Source organism: Dendrobates tinctorius, unplaced genomic scaffold (assembly GCF_039654945.1).
Source record: "Dendrobates tinctorius isolate UK_male_01 unplaced genomic scaffold, ASM3965494v1 ptg000036l, whole genome shotgun sequence".
NCBI classification, from domain to species: domain Eukaryota; kingdom Metazoa; phylum Chordata; class Amphibia; order Anura; family Dendrobatidae; genus Dendrobates; species Dendrobates tinctorius.
This window is the reverse complement of record NW_027361704.1, coordinates 8,861,808-8,880,175: the sequence shown is the minus strand read 5'-3', so window position 1 is coordinate 8,880,175 and position 18,368 is coordinate 8,861,808. Positions and strand designations below refer to the sequence as shown.

Genomic DNA, 18,368 nt, shown 5'->3' with positions numbered 1-18,368 from the left:
TGATGGCCCAATGCATCACGGTTGTGTCAATTCTACTGATTTTCTGTCATGTAACTATTATCCTAGTATCTACCACTCTACAGTTTATTTATCTTATTTTACTCATTTATATAGCGCCATTAATTCCACAGTGCTTTATTATACCATATGACTCCGGTAATACATCTCTTCCATTACTGAGGTGTCATTATGCCTACATCCACTGCTAGTCCAGCAATGTAGGCATTATACTGGTGTCACCAATATGTAGAACTACTAATATAACTACTACTCGTCATGCGGTCACTATTCTTCCATCTCTACTATTTCCGGGCTCATTACAGCAGACAACTGTACCAATAATTATCGCCACTACTGGTCCTCCAACAGCTTCACTACTACAACTGTGTCACTACTGCCAGACCCACATCACTGTTCTAATTAACCTCATGTCTCTGTAACCAGTATTCCTATACCCCACACTATGATTATTATTTGAAGAGTGCTGGGTTCAATTTAACACTTTAACCCCTTCACCCGGGCCTGTTTTCACCACTGTCACTTTATGACCTAATAGCTCTGGAACGCTTCAACAGATCCCACCGATTCTGAGACAGATTTCTTGTGACATATTGTAGTTTATAATAGTGATACAATTTCTTTGACTAGCGTTTATTTGCATACAAAAAAAAAAAAATTGGAAATTTTATGGACAAATTTTACATTTTCTAACTTTTAATATTTATGCCCTTATATCAGATTTATGTCACACAACATAGTTAATAAATAACATTTTCCACATGTCTACTTTACATTAGCACAATTTTTGAACCATAAATTTGTTTGCTAGAATGGTTAAAAATTGCCCAGTGATTTCCAAGCCTTAGCCTGTGATGTCACACGCTGTCAGTGCAGGACAGTGTCGGCCCCCCTCAGCTGTGCATCCAGGACGCTCCCGGCCAGAGCTATCCTGGCCCTGCCCAGCTCTTTTCTTTACTTGCACCTCAGTCAGCCAGCTCATTCGCTTCATCCTCCCAACTTCTCACCTGCTTATCCAGCATTTCTGTGGATCATTCACTGTGATCAGCACAGCACCTTCATTCAGCAGAGCTAGGGTATGTTTGTATAAGTCCTTTACTGTTCATCAGTGTATCTTGCTGTGGTAGATTTGTATCTCCTGTACTTTTTGATTATCGGGCTTATGTGTGAAAGGCAGGACTTTCACTTTTACGTCATCATCTTTGAATCGTCCTGTGAGCGCGGTGCCTTTCTCTATTTACTTAAGTTCACGTAGTATATTTGATGCGGCTTCCTTTGGCCTGGCTGGTGTACCTTGTAATTTATTTCGCTCAGCTTCTCCACCACCCCGTATGGGCCTTGCCACTTGGCTAGGAACTTGCTCTCAACCGAGGGAATAAGCACTAGCATGCAGTCCCCAGGTTGGAACTGCCTCACTCTCGCTGACCGGTTGTACACCCTTGCCTGGGCTTCCTGCGCCTGAAGAAGCTGCTCCTTCACGATTGGCATCACTTTCGCCATCCTCTCCTGTACATGGGCAACATGCTCTATGACGCCCCAGTATGGCGTGACCTCAGCTTCCCAGGTTTCCTTGGCAATGTCCAGGAGCCCTCTTGGGTGTTGACAATAAAAGAGCTCAAACAGTGAGAAGCCAGAAGAAGCTTGTGGCACTTCCCTGATTGAGAAGAGCAGGAACGGAAGCAGATAGTCCCAGTCTTGGCCATCCTTCTCAATGACCTTCTTGAGCAGCGACTTCAAGGTCTTATTGAAGCACTCTACTAGGCCATCTGTCTGCGGATGGCAGACTGAGGTTCGCAGCTGGGCAATCTGAAGGACCTTACACAATTCTCTCATTACCTTGCTCATTAGGGAAACAGGGTTCCTTGGTCAGTCAGGATCTTCGGTAGAACTGTTCGTGCAAAAATATGAACAAGTTCCCTGGCGATACTCTCGGCTGAGGAGCTTCTGAGGGGCACTGATTTCTGGTACTGGGTCACGTAGTCCATGACCACTAAGATGTATTGGTGCCCTTGTGCAGATTTAACTAAAGGCTACACTACATCCATGGCAATCCTTTCAAATGGTAACCCTATCACCGGCAACGGAACTAGGGGGACTTTGGAAGTGAGTAGAGGGAGAGGTTATCTGGCAGGTGGGACAGGATCTACAATAATTTAAGATCTCCTGGTAACACCCCAGCCAATAGAATCTCTGCATTATTCATTCCTGTGCTTTCTTAATCCCCAGATGTCCCCCCAAAACAGAGGAATGGACCATGTCTAAGGGCCCCGTCACACATAGCGACTCACCAGCGATCCCGACAACGATATCAACTTGTCAGGATCGATGCTAAGTCGCTACATGATCGCTGGTGAGCTGTCAGACAGCTTCACCAGCGATCAGCACCAACGACGCCGAGCGCGCGGCGTCGCTGTGTACTTTAGTTACCAGCGGGCTGATGCAGGGAGCTGGTAACTAAGGTACATATCGGGTTTCTAAGGGACGTGCGTCACTTAGAAACCCAATGTGTACCTTGGTTACCAGCTCCCTACATCAGCGCGCTGGTAACTAAGGTACACAACGGGTTTCTAAGCACCGCCCGGTGCTTAGAAACCCTGCATTTAACTTAGTTACCAGTGCGCTGATCGCTGGTCTCCCGCCTGTCACACGCAGCGATGCGTGCTGGCCAGCGGGAGACCAGCGATCAAAAAAATGTCCTGGCTATTCCAGGAAGATCAGCGATAATCGGCAGGGGGGGGCCAGTCGCTGGTCAGTGTCACACACAGCGATCTCGCTGGTGAGATTGCTGCTGCGTCACAAAACTTGTGACTCCGCAGCGATCTCGCTAGCGAGATCGCTATGTGTGACGGGGGCTTAACACCCTCCGACAGTAGGGATCTGCAACCAAAAGCTACTCCATTATCTCCTCTCCCCTCAGCATGGTTACCTGATATAGTAACTCGCCATTCACGGTGAAATGTATGAACCTGGTGTCAGCCCCCAGCTCTTGAGCAACCCCATCAATTTCAGATACATTTTCGAATGCATTCTTTAGGGTAACATCCCGCATCTGAGCAGAGATAAAATTTTCCTCAGAAACCCCCAGATTAAAAACCTCAGCCTCACTGACCTCCGCCTCATCCTTGTCACCCGCCATGACACATAAGCGGAACTCTTCCACCTCTGGCTGTGACGGGGATTGAGCAGGGCTGGACTGGCTTCTGTCTGAGCCACCTAGACTTCCCCCATAAGACCCAAAAGAGGCTGAAGTCCTGGCCGATTATCACGGGGTGTAGCAAGTCTTTCACAACACCGACCGCATGGGACTCAGTGCCACAGTTGGTTTTTATACAGAATTTGGCAGCGGACACTCGCGTGTATCCCTGGAATCAGCAGGTTGGAGAGTGTAGACCTTATCAGGGTCATCAAACTCCCCGAGTCCAATAGACCTGACACCAGTCCCACGTTTATGGACACAGGACATGACTGAGGCCCATCCCTGGCCGGTGATGGTCCACACTGCAAGCAAGATAAGCAAAATATGAGCAGCGCTTGCCTAGACTGCAGTCCATCTGCTCAGAAGACATAGGACACCGGGCAGCGACGTGTCCAGGACCATGACACCGCCAACAGATCAAGTCTTTACCAGCAGTCTTTTGAACCCCTTCAACAGGACCTTGGGACCTCCACCAGTAGTGGCTCCATTACCCCTCTTTTTGGCTCGGGCTCCCGCTGGGCAGCCCAGTATGGAGAAGCACCACCCCCGGCTTCTTTAGGGACCTCTCGATCTCCTGGTATCCTTCTACTAGGTCGACCAGGTCATCTGCATTCAGAGGATCCCCCCTTGGGCCACCCATGTCTGTGCCAACCTAGGAAGAGAATGGATAAACCTGTCCATTACAACCCGGCTGCAACCATTTCTGCACCAGGTGGAGTAAGTCAAACATTAGGATTTGGGAGCGAGGTGGCTTATCACCGCAATATGCCCAGTGATGAACCCTTTGGGCTCGGATAGACAGTCACCCGTGAGCGTGCCAGTATCTCAGTTTTCAGTTTGACATATTCCCGGGCATCCTGTAAGGCCAAGTCATAATAAGCCTTCTGGGGCTCGTCGGTTAGATAGGGGACTATCATCTCCGCCCACTGGTCTGGCGGCAGTCTCTCTCGCTCTGCCACCCGCTCAGAAACAGTCAAAAAGGCCTCTATATTGTCACCAGGGGTCATTTTCTGCATCACTTGTCTTATTGCCTTCCGGATGTGCGTGTAGTCACTTGGACTACTGGGCTGGGCTTCAGGTCTTCCCCGAACTGCCTCAGCAAGCAACTCAATCTGCTGCTGCTACTGTCTGAATTGGTCCTGATGCTGCTGCTGCAGTTGCTGGATGAGCAACTTACTCATCTCATGATGGGCCAGCCGTTATTGCTGCTGTGCGCTCACCAGAATCTTGAGGTCATCCATTTTGCCTGATGCCGTCCGCCCGCTTGTGGCCTCCTTTACACAGGACATGTGGCTTTGACCATGGCTGCTACCAACGTTCCTGGAACGATGCCCGCATTGTGGTATTTCACTCACGTGGTGGCACACAGAGGTAGGGAAAAATGGGAACACCGTCTTTTTAATCCTCGTTGGCTTTTTGTAAGGCAGCATAAACAACTTGTGGGGAAAACAAACTCAGCCTTTCTGGCTAAAACAGGAACAAAACAACAAACGAAAGGAAAATGCTTCAACACAGTCTGTATGTTGCCTGTAAAGCTCGGTTATTTTAAACCCAAGCCTGTGCCTTTCCCCATCATGTGATTGATCACATGATCATGACCTCACGCAGGTCCTGGCGAGTCTGCCAGGGAAGATAAAGTGGACCTTCTTCCACTCGCTCTATGAAGGTCCACATAAAACCAGCCATATTTATGCATCTTAACCCCTCACAACACGTAGTGTACTGGAGAAAAATGCTCTGGTTTCATATCACTGACGCTGTTAAGCGCAGTGACACATATCTGCCCTCCATCACCTTACCAGTGACCCTGTCACACCGGGCACCTAGCCAAGCTAACCAACTACAGCGTGCCTGTTTTAGGTGTGGTCAAAGCGGGCATTTCAAGGGGGATTGCCGTTCTCCCCAGCATCTCTGCTTCCCGCCACCCAGACCAGGGGTTTAAGGCAACTATGGACCACTTCCCAATTCTAACCATGCCTTCCAGCCAAGCATCAACCTGATCAATATGGACAACAACACTAGCAATTGGGCAAACCCATGTCTATGTTGGCCTCTGTTCCTTCCGGTCCCGAGGCTAAAGTTACCCTCAAAGTAGAAGACAGCAGAATTCCCTTTCTTGTAGACACGGGCAGCAGCCTGAACGGATGCCATCAAGACCTCTTTCTCTTCCTTTACAACAGATGAATTCATCACCTGCATAGGTGAGGATGGGACTCTCCGGGAGTGTTATCTGACCAAGCCTATACAGATCAGCCCATATCAAGATACAATGATCCAGTTGGTCATCTCTCCCACGTGTCCAGTCAATTTACTCAGAGCAGAGCTTTTGTCCAAACTTAAAGGGAACCTGTCACCCCCCCCAGGGCATTTTTAAGTAAAACAGCCACCTTCAGCAGCACTAATGCTGCACTCTGTGAAGGTGGCTCTTCTGTTTCTGACCCCTAGTAATGCCGAAATATTGACTTTTATAACTAGGTCCCCATACCTGTAATACATCCCATAGGTATGGTGTGTCCCCCTGTATCAGCCGGCTCCCAGCCGTCCATCATGCCCCTGTCTTGTGTCTGGGTGCCGCCTCCAAGGCGTCCATCATGCCCCTGTCGTGTCTGGGCGCCGCCTTCCATCCATCCATCATGCCCCTGTGTGCCCCCGCCTCCTCCTGTGTGGTATGCCAGCGCCTGCGCTGTGACAACAGTTCTTGGGCATGCGCAGTGTGCGCTGCCCGGGAACTGACATCAGGCCATCAAGCCTGCGTATTTTGGAGTCCCCCGATTTACCAGCCCCGCAGTGTGTCATGAAGTATTACTGAAGTCTGCAAGATGGCGGAAGGGAATCCAGATGAGCTTTTGGGGTCGCTCATGACTTTGGACAGCTATGGGTTGCCAGAGGATTCCAAACCTCAGCCGGAACCACGATGAAAAACGCAAATTCAATTCACCAACTGATGATACCCCATTCACTCCCCAAAGCAGTGGCAGTTATCAAAACCAAGGCACATGGCAGATTAAACTCAGTGCACGCAAAAGGAAATAACTTTGCTGACCAGATGGCTAAACAAGCAGTCCTCTGGTACCCAGGGAAAGAGGAAGTAGGAGTGTATGTTGTCACAAGGAGTGGGAATAAAGATACAGAAGAGGGAAAAGAATCACAGCTACCCTCAATAGCTAAACTGAAGACAAATCAAAAGCAAGTGGAACCTGAAGAAATGGACCAATGGCTCAGTAAGAAAGCAGTGAGAGGCCAAGATGGATTGTGGCTCATAGGCACTAAACTGTGCCTCCCCAGAAGTCTTTTCTCCCCAGTCATTGCATGGGCAATGTAGGGATGTGAAAATTAGATCCAGACTAGAAGGGAATTGGACAGGCCAGTGTACCCTAGCAAAAGCCCACCCACTTAGTAACTGAAGACCCTCCTGTTACTAGTCCACAAGAATCACCCCGATGGCCAAAAAAAAGATATTGCCCCGAGGGAAAGTTTTGACATTATAAATACACTGCTCAAAAAATAAAGGGAACACTTAAACAACAGAATATAACTCCAAGTACATCAAACTTATGGAAAAAGAAGCTGTCAACTTAGGAAGCAACACTGATTGACAATCAATTTCACATGCTGCTGTGCAGATGGAATAGACAACAGATAGAAATTATCGGCAATTATCAAGACACCCTCAATAAAGGAGTGGTTCTGCAGATGGGGACCACAGACCACATCTCAGTACCAATGCTTTCTGGCTGATGTTTTGGTCACTTTTGAATGTTGGTTGTGCTATCACACTCGTAGTAGCATGAGACAGACTCTACAACCCACACAAGTGGCTCAGGTAGTGCAGCTCATCCAGGATGACACATCAATGCGAGCTGTGGCAAGAAGGTTTGTTGTGTCTGTCAGCGTAGTGTCCAGAGGCTGGAGGCGCTACCAGGAGACAGGCCAGTACACTAGGAGACGTGGAGGGGGCAGTAGGAGGGCACCAACCCAGCATCAGGACCGCTACCTCAAACTTTGTACAAGGAAGAACAGGAGGAGCACTGCCAGAGCCCTGCAAAATGACCTCCAGCAGGCCACAAATGTGCATGTGCCTGCACAAACGGTTAGAAACTGACTCCATGAGGATGGCCTGTTAAATATTAATAATTCGTTAAATATTTCTTATTACACCCAGTTCTGTAGAATGCTTTAGCTTACACGACATAGGCTATTTTTAAGCTTGGCTCATGGTAGAAATGTCAGCTCACTACATATTTAAGTTTAGCCTTGAGGTAAATGTCAAACTCCATATATGTAGAGACCACGTGCTTTAGGAGACGTATATAATTCATGGCTAACTGTAGAGGTCGCTCTTCTTCTTCCCTCACCATCATGAGACACAGACGCAAGATGACATAACTCAACAGCTGGTATGTTACTTTATTACGAAGAAGCCGAACTGAGAGACAGACGCCATTTGCCATGTGAGATCCCGGAGAGAAAGAAGAATACATGCTGCTTTGCTATGAACAATGGACAATATCTCTTTCACTTATTTTTATTCACCTGTTTTTCTGTAATAACCTTTCTTTGATGGAAGAATCCAAATAAACCACTATATTTTTATCTGGTAACTAGTCCTGAGTATTTTACAGGATATGCATTATTTTACATTGGAGAGCCAGCCAGATCTGAATTTTTGTACTTTTTTGCGGATTTCCCTCAACTTGCCCACACGGGGGATTGGACTTTGCTAACGTCAAATCATATGTGCAAGTTATCGGGAATTCCACTACTTACAAGAATCACACAGAACCTAGAAGTAAGAATTGCCAGATAGATTGAGAAGTACTACAAGTGCCAAAGTGCCAGACGTGCTGAAACCAAGACAACAGGAACCCAGCGCTGTCCATCAAAGGAGCTGAGACATTTCAAGGTAAGATAAAATGGATGTCATTAATTGTCTTGCTAAGCAGAGTAAATTGAAATTTAAGTCTGTAGACAATTCTAATTCAGAAGTTTTATGGTTAAGTTTATATGCCGAGTGTGAACTCGAGAATCAGAGGTTAGATTCTAAGTTTTTCAATAGAGAAAGAGAGAGATTAAAAAATATTCTACAGATGGTAGATATATTTCATAGATCTGTGTCAGAGAAATCCAAAAATGATTGTTGTGATGTTCTCGAGATTGGCTGTAAAGTTAGGGAGATTGACTGTAATCAAGTGTCTGTAGCAGCCATTGAAGGTGACCTTGCAGACGTGGAACAAGATGGAGAAGTAGGAGACTTCAGAAGTGACGTAGAGGACGTATAAGGGAAAGACGTACCACTAAAAATAGAAGACTCACAGGCCCAAATCCGAAGTAGCGTGAGGAAGGATTTGATAAAGATATGCCAAATAATTCCTGCTTATGACAACAAAATAGATGTTTGTAGAAACTCTGAGATTTTTGAATGTTGTGCTGATAAATTTGATTTATCTAACGAGGAGAAGAATCAGTTGTTCAAAATGTGGATCCCTGTAAATTTTGCTAGGAGATTGTCTTTAAAGTTATCTGGTGAGACACATGAGAATTTAACTGATAAAGACAGATTAAAAATTCTCATTTTTTGTTCATCAAATGAAAATCATCCAGATATTGATATTCTTCAAAAATTAAGAATTGGTCGGAAGGAATGTATTTTTACGTTCATGTCCATATATGAACGTTTGTACAAAGTGCTGAGTGAGAATGTCAAAACACCGTCCCTCATAAGGAGTTTTGTAAGCAAATTTTGGTTTCTAAATCCTGCATCTCGTGTTATTGCGTCACAAAAAGATTCTTTGTTTGAATGTGCGCAATCCCTTGATTTTGCCAGAAAACACGAGAATCGTGAGAGGAAAGTAAATTGTGCTAATTTTGTAAAGACAGGCAGAGTAAAATCTTATCAGAAGCCTGTATTAGCAAAGCCTTCTAAAATGAGATTTCCCCAAAATCAAATCTACGAAGAAAGAAAAAGAAAATCACATGTTTGTTATAAGCCATATGGAATGATGCAAAGGAACACCGAAAAGACACAAATGGAATTAAGAAAAATGATGAGTTCTGATTTTCTTTCTGTAACAAAGATGGCCGAATTTAACAGACAGAAACAGGTGGTGAGTGACATCATGGCCTGTAAACTGAATACTCTGCTCCAAGAATCTATCAGCTTTAAAATGGCAAGAACCTTTCAGGATATTTTTTGCAGAGAAATAAGTATGGGTGTAGGAATTGGCTAGGAAAAAAGTAATATATATTGTGTAACAGTGTTATACAATTAGTGAGTTATAGAGTATAATCCTGTAGTTTTATGGTTTGTGGATATATACATAGTCATACAGTATATATAGAGTGTTTGTAGAAGTAGAAATAGTAGAACTGTATTTTTTAATGAAAATTAAAATCTACATCAGTAATAATATTTAGAATATGAATATGATATTAACCTTATTTTTTATGTTTCCTTAGAATTTTCATTTCAAAGCAGGACTTAATCGAGAAAAATTCTCTTCCAAGGATTTATGCCTTTATTTACACAGGAAGTTGCAATATTGCATGATTTTATATATCTAACCCATAAAAGGAAATAACTAATTGCTTTTTAAAATGTTCTGGGTGTGTGCTTTACTGCATGGTTTGAATGACAACCACAGCGGGGGAATTTGAACCTTGTTCTAATAATACAAGTATACCAGTATACTATGTCCCTGTTCCTTAGGGAAAGAATTTTTAAGGGGGTCTCAACTTTTGCAAAGCAATGGAATTTTTTTTCAGGCCTAAATGTCAAGTATAGCTATACATATACATATATTTATGTCATGTGTATTTGGGGAATATTCAAAGAAATATTAAGAGACTAAATTGAAATAGTTTACAATGCATTGATAATTAGGATAATTTGGGTTAAAATACGTGTATTCATCACACCTTCATATGTGAGGTATTTGGTTTAAAGTTAATATGTGACACAGTCTGAGTGACAGTGACTGAGTGTATGAGCAGCTGCTGAGCGAGTGATGTGATACGTTTGTATGAGGCCTCAGGATTCTATAAGAGAGAAAAAAAAAAAACCCCAAAGCTTTTATCTTTAGGAGAAATATGCAGATCAGTTAGATTATTAGAATATTAGGATATATAATGAAATATTATCTATACAACATATATTTCTATATTTCTATAGTAATTATTATTTCTTGATTTAGTTAATTGTGGATAAGTGCAAAGTGCAATTGCACATCAAAATGGTTTATGCAAATTAATTTTTCCAAAGGATAATTTTATGATATTCAAATTAATTTTAATGGTTACACATCTTCAGACAAATAATGGTATAAGCAAGTATAAATTTACATAATTTATACATTAATTATTTTTAATTTTGGTTTTGATAAATGAATTATTTCATAGAACAATATTTTTTGGTATTAAGGGGGAAAATATGTTTTTGATCCTGACTACATCATCACATTTGATTAATACTTCTTCTTCACACATTTTAATAGGAAAAAATATTAATAAGGTGCAATGGTATAAGTATTGGGTATAATAACAAGTATTATAAAGAGTCATTTCTTTACACTAAGAGGAATTACATGCAAAGTTGCATAATTTGAATATTTTGGTAACACAAGTTTATGACAATTATGAAATAATCCAGATCATGGAAATATTAAGGGTATATGTTACTGAAGACATAACTACTCTGCATCAACATAAAGGCCTTATTCTTATTCTTATTTTTATTCTTATTTTTCATTATTTTTAATTCTTTCACCAATATTTAGTAAAGTAATATCTACTGAGAATATTGCTTCATTAAATATAGCAATTATATGGTTCTATTACTAAGGAAAATGTTTCACTTCTGAGTTATATGCAACAATTCTTTTATTCATTCATTCGCTCACTCATATATTCTTATTTTGGTTCATGGCTTTACATTCCTACATATTATTAGTATAATGAATATATTCCTTATTAATAAAGATGATAACACTGGTTACATAAAACACAGTGACACCTATGGGTTGAAAAAGGTAATTACACCTATGACATAAAAAAATGTTCTATCACATGAAAAATGCGGATAATAATGTATTATCGTTTATTATTTCAAATATTGAAATCCATATATGGTACAAATTCTGATAATAATTATATGGATATTACTGATTGCTATGGTACGCTGTGATATTATGGGATAGGGAAATTACCAGATTTGGTATAGAATAGGGAATGAAGACTTCAAGCAAGATACTGAAATTATGTTAATAAAGACTTTTCACATTTCTAAACTTCATTGATTTTTATCAGTTGCAAGAAGAAGAATGCCGCGATCCACAAGTCCCAGAAGGTAACAAAGCTATGATTACTGAGTAATAGACTGTGTTAATTACAAATGCAGTATCCACCACTGACAGTCACAAGTGCAGTATCCACCACTGACAGTCACAAGTGCAGTATCCACCACCGACAGTCACAATTAAAGTGTCTAACCTGACAACCAGAGGACGATGATCCTATGATGCTGAGATGAACTGTGTTATCACGCTCTTATCAAGTTCCAGAGGTTTTCAATCACCTGAAAAGCTTCGATGAAAGCTGGTGAACAATGAAGGTAATTATCAGGAAGCTACAACCCTGATATATGTCCTGTGCATTAGGACAAGGACTGGTTATGGTGCTATGTTTAGCAAGGAAGAGTCATTTTAACCCTTGCTTTGCTGACCAAAGACGTCACACCTGTTCAAAGACCAGTACCGATGGAGGATTCCAGAATATCCAAGGCGAGCCAATATAAGCCCAGGTTTTTAAAGATGACACTGCACTGAGGAGGTAAAAGTGGCTGGGACCCTAGGAGGTAGCGACCATGCTATTTTAGAATTTTGGATTACTAGAGGTGGAAGACTTGTGAAGACTCAGACGTCAAGGTTAGATTTCAGAAAGGCAGATTTTAAGGGATTCAGAAAGAGAATTGGAGGGATCCAATGGCTGGATATCCTTAAAGACAAAAATGTCCAGGAAGGATGGGAAATCTTGAAAAATGAAATTCTCAAAGCACAGTTGTTAACAATTCCGAAAAGAGGGAAGAATAGGAAGCATTTAAGGAAACCAGGATGGATGAACACAGAACTTAAGCACATGCTAAAAAGGAAGAAAAAAATGTTTATAAAATGGAAAGAGGGAGGCATATCTAAAGAAGAATATAATGCTGTCTGCAGAACCTGCAGGGCACAAATCAGATTAGCTAAAGCTGAAAATGAACTGAGGCTTGCAAGAGATGTCAAAAGCAATAATAAAGGATTTTGGGGATATGTCAAAAGTAAAAGAAAAGTCAAAGATGCTATAGGATTTTTACAGGATGAAAATGATGAAATGGTAAGACAGGATGTTGAGAAGGCTGAACTTTTAAATTCCTATTTTGCATCTGTTTTCTCTCAGAAAGGAAATGCAACATCAACTGTTATTCACTGTCCTATTAAGGGAATAGAAGAATCCAGGATATCGATAAACAGAAAGATAGTGAGGAAACACTTAGCTAACCTAAATGAATTCAAGTCTCCAGGTCCAGATGAATTACACCCCAGAGTACTGAAGGAGATAGCAGAAGAAATTTTTGAACCCCTCTCCATAATCTTTGAAAATTCTTGGAGAACAGGAGAAGTGCCAGAAGACTGGAGAAGAGCAAATGTTGTTCCTATCTTCAAAAAGGGGAAGAAGGTGGACCCAGGCAACTATAGGCCGGTGAGTCTGACTTCTATACCAGGAAAGATCTTTGAACAAATTATTAAACAACATGTATGTCAATACCTGGATAAGAATGAAGTGATTAAACAGAGTCAGCATGGGTTTCTAACTAATAAGTCATGTCAGACTAACTTAATTTCCTTCTATGACGGTATCACTGATTGGGTGGATCAAGGAAATGCTGTAGATATAGTATATCTTGACTTCAGCAAAGCATTTGACAAAGTCTCTCATACAATCCTTATTGAAAAAATGATTAAGTATGGAATGGACAAGGCAACTGTTAGGTGGATTCATAACTGGCTTAGTGATCGGACCCAAAGAGTGGTCGTAAATGGCTGCACATCCAGTTGGAAGAATGTCTCAAGTGGGGTACCACAGGGCTCTGTCCTGGGCCCTGTATTGTTCAACATCTTTATCAACGATTTAGATGAAGGAATTGAGGGTAAACTGATTAAATTTGCTGATGACACAAAGCTAGGAGGGATAGCTAATACTAGAGAAGAGAGAGAGAGGATTCAAAAAGATTTAAATAAACTGGAGAAGTGGGCAGCAACTAACAGAATGGTTTTTAACAGGGAGAAATGCAAAGTACTACATCTGGGCAATAAAAATGAAAAAAGCATATATAGAATGGGAGGAATAGGGCTAAGTGACAGCACATGTGAAAAAGACTTGGGTATACTAATAGATCACAGACTGAATATGAGTCAACAGTGTGATGCAGCAGCAAAAAAGGCAAATGCAATTCTAGGATGTATTAACAGAAGCATACAGTCTAGATCACGTGAAGTCATTATTTCCCTCTACTCTTCTTTGGTCAGACCTCATCTGGAATATTGTGTCCAGTTTTGGGCACCACATTTTAAAAAAGACATCAACAAACTGGAGCAAGTTCAGAAAAGAGCGACCAGAATGGTGACCGGTCTGCAAACCCTGTCTTATGAGGAAAGGTTGCAGGATTTGGGAATGTTTAGTTTGCAAAAGAGAAGACTGAGAGGAGACTTAATAGCTGTCTACAAATATCTAAAGGGCTGTCACATTGTAGAAGGATCAACTTTATTCTCATTTGCACAAGGAAAGACTAGAAGCAATGGGATGAAACTGAATGGGAAGAGACACAGATTAGATATTAGAAAAAACTTTTTGACAGTTAGAGTGATCAATGAGTGGAACAGGCTGCCAGGAGAAGTGGTGAGTTCTCCTTCAATGGAAGTCTTCAAACAGAGGCTGGACAGACATCTGACTGGGATGATTTAGCGAATCCTGCTTTGAGCAGGGGGTTGGACCAGATGGCCCAGGAGGTCCCTTCCAACTCTACGATTCTATGATTCTATGATATTAAAGCTGCATAGACTTTGTTTTCGTATTAACATTTGAAATTATGGACTTTGATTTGATACACAACACAATTTCTATATGCTATAGAAAAACTGTGTTTTTAAAAGAACCAAGAAGAAGACAGAAGACATCAAAATGAAGACCAGATGACACCAGATGATGATGACTGGACCTGAGATGCTTCAATTTAGACTTAGGGAAGTATAATTATACATATTTTATATGAATATTGTTCACGGCTTACCATAACATGAATTCACATCAATTATGTCATTGAGTACTTATAACGGTAATCTAATATTATTATTATTATTATTATTATTGATATTAAATTATTTTGTCAAAGAAGAAGAAAAGAAGAAAAAAGATCGTTATATTTGAGGGTTCCAATTAATGTCTGTCTCCCTCAAAAGGGGGAATTGTTAAATATTAATAATTCGTTAAATATTTCTTATTACACCCAGTTCTGTAGAATGCTTTAGCTTACACGACATAGGCTATTTTTAAGCTTGGCTCATGGTAGAAATGTCAGCTCACTACATATTTAAGTTTAGCCTTGAGGTAAATGTCAAACTCCATATATGTAGAGACCACGTGCTTTAGGAGACGTATATAATTCATGGCTAACTGTAGAGGTCGCTCTTCTTCTTCCCTCACCATCATGAGACACAGACGCAAGATGACATAACTCAACAGCTGGTATGTTACTTTATTACGAAGAAGCCGAACTGAGAGACAGACGCCATTTGCCATGTGAGATCCCGGAGAGAAAGAAGAATACATGCTGCTTTGCTATGAACAATGGACAATATCTCTTTCACTTATTTTTATTCACCTGTTTTTCTGTAATAACCTTTCTTTGATGGAAGAATCCAAATAAACCACTATATTTTTATCTGGTAACTAGTCCTGAGTATTTTACAGGATATGCATTATTTTACATGGCCTGAGTGCCGGATGTCCACAGATGCCATGAGTGCCAAGGGTGGTTCCCGATGGGTTCAAGGCGAGGGACCAGGTGAAAGCAGGTTTCGAGTCTATACTCCCCATAATCGCTGTCAACAAGAATGTGGACTGGATTAACTAGATTAACTACATATACTATAACCAACAGCGATTTGTCAACTATACTAGACATGCATTATGTCATGATCCATGCTGGATCAGGACTGATATAAAGCACAGGTAAGCTTTTTTTTCCCAAAGCTGTGCTTAGGTTTGGTTTCTGCCCCCGGTGGCCATTAGGATTATTGCACTGTGGTGTTGTTTGTTCTAAGTTTGCCCCCGTGTTATGATTGAGTCACCGTAGGAGGCAAAAATAGTAATGCTAGCTAAGTCCAAAAAAACAGAGAAGTTGGCAGCTATCGGATTGCAGACCCCTGAACCTATCAACACAACTAGCAGTAGCCGTGGGGAGCTCCTACGATGCCCTAGGCCCCTCGATCACAGCCGGAGGACTACATAGCCTAAAGACAGAAAGGGGAAATCTAAACTGCCCCAGAGCAGACCCCAAAGTAAAAGGCAGCCCCCAACATATGACGGTGAAGCAAGAAGAAAGAACAAAACACAGACAGAAAGATAGACTGAGCAAAGATGGGGCCCACGCTAGCTTAGATAGGAAAGGACAGGAAGGCTGCTGTCTGCAATCCGTGAAAAGCCCTATGAAAATAAGAGCCAACAAACTGACAGTGAAAAAGGCCCTGAAGACGCTAGGCTTCAAAAAAGCTATGTCAGTACTCAGGAATATTCTGAAGACAGAGCAACAGGCAAAAGGAGATTCAGCTAACCCCAGCAGGGAATGGCAGAATCCAGAAAAGCAAGGAAAACAAAACACTAATGCAAAAAGGCAAAGCAGAAATCTTAGCTTTAGATGAGCAGGAATCAGACTGGTTTCCTAGAAGTCCACAGAGAAATCACCCGCAGGCCAGAAGGGCGTCTGCAGCCTTATATCCAGTCATCAACTCCACTCAGCCAGTCATCATCATCAGCCCCAGGTGTTTGACAATCAGGCTCACTACCTTTCTTCACCAGAAGAGGGAGTTCCTCGGGCCTCAGTAGTGAAGGGGAAAATGAACTCACAACAGTACCTCCCCCTTGAGGAGGGGTCACCGAACCCTCAACCACGCCACCAGGGCGATCAGGGTGAGCCCGATGAAAGGCACGCACCAATCTTTTGGCATGAATATCAGAGGCAGAGACCCAGGAATTATCCTCCTGACCATAACCCTTCCACTTAACCAAATACTGGAGTCTCCGTCTAGCCAGACGGGAATCCAGTACTTTCTCTACCTCATATTCCATGTTACTTTCAACCAATACAGGGTCTGGAGGTGCAACCCCCGGAACAACAGGTTCAACAAACCTCTTCAACAAAGATTTATGGAACACATTATGGATTTTAAATGTGACAGGAAGAGTCAAACGAAAAGAGACCGGATTAATAATCTCCAAAATCTTGTAAGGTCCAATAAATCTAGGCTTAAACTTAGGAGAAGCCACCTTCATAGCAATATTTTTTGATGATAACCACACCATATCACCAACCTTAAATTGGGGACCAATGGTCCTATGTCGGTTGGAAAACCGCTGGGCCTTTTCCTGGGAGAGAGATAACTTATCCACCACTTGATCCCAGATCTGGTGCATTCTCTCCACCACAGTGTCAACCCCTGGGCAGGCAGAGGGCTCCACCTGCCCTGAAGAAAATCGAGGATGAAACCCAAAGTTACAAAAAAAAGGAGACATCAAAGCGGCAGAACTAGCTCTATTATTTAAAGCAAATTCGGCCAAGGGCAAAAATGAAACCCAATCATCCTGATCAGCAGAAATAAAACATCTCAAATATGACTCCAAGGTCTGGTTTGTTCTCTCTGTCTGCCCATTGGTCTGAGGGTGAAAAGCAGAGAAGAAGGACAACTGAATTCCCAGCTTGGAACAGAAAGTTCTCCAAAATCTAGACACAAACTGGACTCCTCTGTCAGATACAATGTTCTCAGGAATCCCGTGCAAGCGAACCACCTGTTGTAAAAACAAGGGGCACCAATTCAGAGGAAGACGGCAACTTAGGGAGTGGTACAAGATGAACCATCTTAGAGAACCTATCACAAATCACCCAAATATCAGAGATGAAATCCATTGAAATATGGGTCCATGGCCTCTTGGGGACAGGCAAAGGCATCAACAACCCACTAGAGCGAGAACACGATTTAGACCGGGAGCACGTCCCACAGGACTGCACAAAATTCCTGACATCACGAGACAAGGAGGGCCACCAAAAAGACCGACTCACCAGATCTCTAGTACCAAAAATACCTGGATGACCAGCCAAAGCAGAGCAATGAACTTCAGACATCACTCTCTTCTTCCACTGGTCAGGAACATACAACTTTCCACTGGGACAACGCTCAGGTTTGTCCTCCTGGAACTCTTCCAGAGCACGTCTCAAATCGGGCGAGATGGCAGAAAGAACTACCCCTTTGCCTAAGATGGTAGCAGGCTTGGTCACCACAGGAGAATCAGCAAAGAAGCTCCTAGAGAGGGCGTCAGCCTTGACATTCTTAGTTCCAGGAAGAAAAGAAACCACAAAATCAAAACGTGTAAAAAACAAGGCCCACCTAGCCTGTCTAGGGTTCAAGCGCTTAGCCGACTCTAGGTAAATCAAATTCTTGTGGTCAGTGAGGACCACGACTTGATGCTTAGCTCCCTCCAACCAATGTCTCCACTCCTCAAATGCCCATTTCATGGCTAACAGTTCCCGATTCCCCACATCATAGTTACGTTCAGATGGAGAGAACGTTCGGGAAAAGAAAGCACAGGGATTCATTTTAGATGTTACAGGATCCTTTTGGGACAAAATAGCTCCTGCACCAATCTCAGAAGCATCCACCTCTACCTGGAACGGAAGTGAGACATCAGGTTGCCGCAAAACCGGGGCGGAGGTGAATCTTCGCTTCAGCTCCTGAAAGGAAGAAACAGCCTCCGGAGACCAATTTAACACATCAGCACCCTTCTTAGTCTAATCAGTCAATGGCTTGGCAATACTAGAAAATTTTGCTATAAATTTCCGATAAAAATTAGC

General features: G+C 42.4%; 1 protein-coding gene across 5 annotated transcripts in view; it reads right to left on the bottom strand.

Annotated features, from left to right (window-relative positions):
- The window catches only part of RUFY1 (RUN and FYVE domain containing 1), a 573,324-nt gene that overhangs the window by 113,614 nt on the left and 441,342 nt on the right, over nucleotides 1–18,368 (bottom strand). The gene's annotated exons all lie outside the window — the stretch shown is intronic.